This window comes from Cebus imitator, unplaced genomic scaffold, assembly GCF_001604975.1.
Source record: "Cebus imitator isolate Cc_AM_T3 unplaced genomic scaffold, Cebus_imitator-1.0 Scaffold365, whole genome shotgun sequence".
NCBI lineage: Eukaryota > Metazoa > Chordata > Mammalia > Primates > Cebidae > Cebus > Cebus imitator.
In genome coordinates, this window is record NW_016107680.1 from 1459788 (window position 1) to 1464891 (window position 5104).

Consider the following 5104-nt stretch of genomic DNA (forward strand, 5'->3'; position numbering starts at 1 on the left):
CCTCCTGGGTTCAGGCAATTCTCCTGCCTCAGCCTCCTGAGTAGCTGGGATTACAGGCACGCACCACCATGCCCAGCTAATTTTTTGTATTTTTAGTAGAGATGGGGTTTCACCGTGTTGACCAGGATGGTCTCGATCTCTTGACCTCGTGATCCACCCGCCTCGGCCTCCCAAAGTGCTGGGATTACAGGCTTGAGCCACCGCGCCCGGCCAAGATGGAGTCTTGCTCAGTCACCCAGGCTGGAGTGCAGTGGTGTGATCTCAGCTCACTGCAAACTCCACTTCTAATTCTCCTGCCTCAGCCTCCTGAGTAGCTGGGATTATGGGTGCCTGCCAACACACCCAGCTACTTTTTAAAAAATTTTTAGTTGATACATGGTTTCACTATCTTGGCCAGGCTGGTCTCAAACTCCTGACCTTGTGATCCTCCTGCCTCAGCCTCCCAAAGTGCTGGGATTACAGGTATGAGGCACCGCACCCAGCCTATCCTTACTTATTTCTATGTCTATCTACATATATTGAGAACTATACATTCATGATGCCTCCAATTCCACTTCAATATCACAGCACGCTTTCTAATTTTCTTACTTTTCATATTTGTAATTTCCTTAACCAAAAGTGAGAAACGTGGTTCCCATTATCCTTTATAGATTTACGTATTTGGGCAAACCTCTTGAAAGAATCCATTCTCTTAGTGCCAGGATTGTACCCTCGTCCCCACTGGGTGCCCTTGTCATCCCACTTAGGTTCCAGTGCCCTCCACTCTCCCTCCTTCCTATTCTACTAGTGCTGTGGGCCCTATATTGGGCCTGTCGTCTGCACAGACCCTTTTCTTACTTGGCATGGGCTCCATCACCCTGGCTCTGGCTCCATCACCCTGGCTCTGGCTCCATCATCACCCTGGCTCGGGCTCCATCATCACCCTGGCTTGGGCTCCATCATCACCCTGGCTCGGGCTCCATCACCCTGGCTCGGCCTCCTCCACATGTAGAGGATCTCTCTGCACCCCTCGGGCTCTGGCACTGCGCACCAGCCAGTCCCAGGCTCTGGCCAGTCGTGCCGGTGCTCCCTCATGCATGGATGGTCTCCTTTTCCTCCTGGGGATTAGACATCCGAAGTCTGTTTTTTGCAAGCTCATGAAATGATTCTTCCATATTTTTTTCTAAAAGCTTTATCTTTCATAAGTATATCTCCTATTCGTCTGGAATTGATTTTTATACAGAGTGTGAGGTAGGGGGTCAACATCCATTAAAAAATAAGGCTATCTGACTGATCTACCATTTACTGTAAATAATATAATTTCTCACGCCAGCTATATTTTAAGATACATTTTTAAAAAGTGTTTTTCTTATGTATGCTCTCAGTCTACCATGTGGACCCTAAAGTTTCTTATTGCAAAGTTGCTGAAGTCAAGTAAAGTATTATTTGCTTATCTAGAACCCAAATTAGAATTATCTGAGGTCAAAGGGAGTAGTACATGAAATTCCTTTTGACTTCCAAAGTGGAGAAAACACCATTGTCCCGAGCCAGGCTGGAAGGACCGGGTCCTCTGAGCTTCTCCCGGTGTCTTTGGCTGCTGCTGAGGACTCAGTGTCTTCTGCAGCATGCACATTTTCAAAACATGGGAAATAAAGAGTCAGCGATGTCCACAAAAACTTGGCAAAAGTATGCAGTCCCCTGCCCAGGCCGCCCTGACACTGTTCCTGCTCCTGGGACACTGATGTCCATTGCCCTGTTTGAAATAGGGAAACAAAGTCTAGAACCAAAATACTCCGGGAGATGCTGAATTTCCTCTCCCCTCAATGTGATTAGTACCCCAATAAGTAAGTTGTGGGTGATATATTCTTGCTTATATGTCATGGTATTGAGAATTGCAGAGTTTTAGGAAAAATGTTGTTTCCAGATTTATGTGGGAATATTAAAACATGAGAAGGTTAGGGAACTTAAAAAAACAAACCTCTTTGTAACTGCAGTAACAGACTACCTAATTCTGAAACTTTGGTTCTGCCCCAACCGATAACACATTACAATTCTAGGGGGTAGGTCAGTGTTTAATCTATCTATTTTTTTTTTTTTTTTGAGACAGAGTCTTGCTCTGTCACCCAGGCTGGAGTGCAGTGGGGTGATCTCAGCTCACTGCAACCTCCGCCTCCCGGGTTCAAACAATTCTCCTGCCTCAGCCTCCCAAGTAGCTAGGACTACAGGCACTGCACTTGGCTACTTTTTGTATTTTTAGTAGAGACAGTGTTTCACCATCTTGGCTAGGCTGGTCTCGAACTCCTGACCTCATGATCCACCTGCCTCGGCCTCCCAAAGTGCTGGGATTATAGGCATGAGCCAGGGCGCCCGGCCTAATCTAAATTTTACAGAAGTATAGAGACAGTATAAACATCTTTAGAGCTGAAAGTTTCCAGTTCCTGATGTGGCATCTTACTTGACCTGCATAACCTTCTCCTTGTGGTGAGACTTTCTATTTTACTTGGCCCCATGATAGAGGACAGAGCATATTCTGTAGGGATTGGCCATATATGTCAGTCCACCAACTGCCCTGAAAAAAATCTTTGATTTTTTTTTTATTGTGAAGTTCATTTGCTAAGGGATGAAATTAAAATCTGAACTACCAATTTAAACAGAATATTTCAAAAATCTTCAAACGGTAGCTTCTCCTAGGGAATCCGCTTCACCTGTTGCCTAACAGCTGCAGATTTGACAATCTGGAGAAAAGTCAAGAGCATTGCACAAAAACAAGCCAGTGAACCTATTCTTAGCAACTTATTACCAGACTAAAATACTTCTGGGTTTTTCAGTTTCATAAGACCTTTTTTTAAACCTGATATCACAAGGCTATTATTAATCATAGATGAGATCTACAGTACCATGAAAAAGTGACCAGGTTGCCCTTAGAGAATAAGTTTGGGCAGTTGTCCTGAGGCTTCTGCTTTGATAGCAGAGAGGACCCATGTGCTAGTGGCTTGGGATGTCTGAGTTGGTAGTGGGCTTTCCTCCACAGCTCAAAGGCTTCATCTGAATACGAACACCTCTCCACCCAGCCTTCTTTAAGTTGCCTTTACTGTTAGTTTTAACCTAATTTCATCTGTATAGGAGAATGAACTCATAACCCCCTAAGCTAAACTGCAGCTGTGGTTTTTAGGGAGTTAATTACTGCGTTAAGAGGGTTTATTTAGTGGTATGGTGGGTTACTGAGAGAGTGAAGTTGGTTTAACTCTAATAAGTTTGGTATGCTAAAGGGATAGACATAGAGAAATAACAAAGCATCTTGAGAAGGAGCAGGTGTTAGGGAAAGGGATATTTTTAGCATGGGGTGGAGTATTTGAGCATGTTTGTAGTCTGGGAATAAGAATCAGTGGCAAAGAGAGACTGAATGCAAAAAAAAAAATCTAAGTTGGCAAGAGAACTTGAAGAGTAATAGAATAGAAATTGAGTAATAGACATGACTTGGACCAAGAGAAAGACAGAGGACTAGCAGTCTCTTTGAACGTGTGAAGGTCTGGCCATTTTGTGCAGATGACAGAGACAGAAGCAGCAGGGAACACACTTTCTCTGTAGCAAGGCCCTTAGGTCAGAGGAGTGCAGTCTGTGAAGTTTACTACGGGTGAGTAGGTGTTATCACTTGGAGTTCATCAAACGCAGTAGTTTCTGTAGCCTCTTCCAGAGAGGAGTCTTTAATTCGACTTGTAGTACATAAGCCCTCTTTTTTCTTTTTCCTTTTTTATCTGACTTTAAAAGTTAGGAGAGCCCCCTTATTTTTGATGCCAAACTGCTTTCTAGTTTTCAGACACTTAAGGACCTGCACTGCCTCAGGCCACTTTGTTCTACATTAATAATTATAGCGTATTTCCCTTGCTATATAAAGATACCATTAATGTGTACTTCCAATGGAGCTAATTAATTTGCAGTGATAAATGTATGCTCCTGGCCAGGTCTGGTGGCTCACGTCTGTAATCCCAGCACTTTGGGAGGCCAAGGTAGGGGGATCACGAGGTCAGGAGTTTGAGACCAGTCTGGCCAGCATGGTGAAACCCCGTCTCTACTAAAAATACAAAAAATTCGCTGGGCATGGTGGCACACGCCTATAGTCCCAGCTATTCGGGAGGCTGAACCTGGAAGGCATGGGTTACAGTGAGCCGAATCACGCCACTGTACTCCAGCCTGGGTGACAGAGCAAGACTCTGTCTCAAAAAAAAAAAAAAAAAAAGGGTTCATTCTCCTTGCTTGACTTCTGTTCTGTCAAACGTGAGTCAGAGTTTGCATTTATGACCATAGAACAGAAAGAAACTTCTAAATTGAACCAGGAACCTGGCCACATTGACAGCATGCCCTCCTAAATGCAATGGCCAGCCTAGTGGACACAGGTGAAGACAATGTCAAGAACAGATCATTGAGTATTTGAGTGTTAGAGGTCTCGAAGATCACTCTGTCCACCCTCCTCCTTCTGCAAATGGCCAAGCTGTGCCTGCATTCCAAGTCCTGATCCAGAGCTCTTTCCACGAATACCTTCTCAGTGGCAACGTTACTTAATATTATTATTATCCCACACTGCTTTTGCTAATCACTCATGGAAGAAATGCTTTTTATTCTAAAGAGGACAAACATGGACTATAACTTAACAGTGAGAAAAATAAAACCATACAATAGAGAGGTGGAATTATAATAATGTTTAAAATTCATAGGTTTAAAGATTCCCAAACCATATTACTTATTACTAGTAAATATTAGTGAGTTTCAGTGCTTTTTTCCCCTCTTCTTGTTTTGGCCTGTACAAAAGTCCAAATCTCTGAAAACTTCCCTCATCTGTAAAATATTTATTTGGCAAAGTTGTTGTAAGGATTAGAAATAATGCGTCAACATGACCAATATCATATTATCCCAGCAGTTATGCAAGCATCCAATTAAAAATATATATACTCAATTATATATAGCGAATAGAGAGGGATCTTAGTCTTCTTCATATCTCTATGATTATAAGCTACAGCTGCTGTCATTGACATTCTTTGCCTTTGTTTAGTAACTGGAAATCTTACTCAGAATCGACTTTAATTCTGTTGTCTTCTAAATCTTTAAAGAATTAAAAATTGCCTTGAAA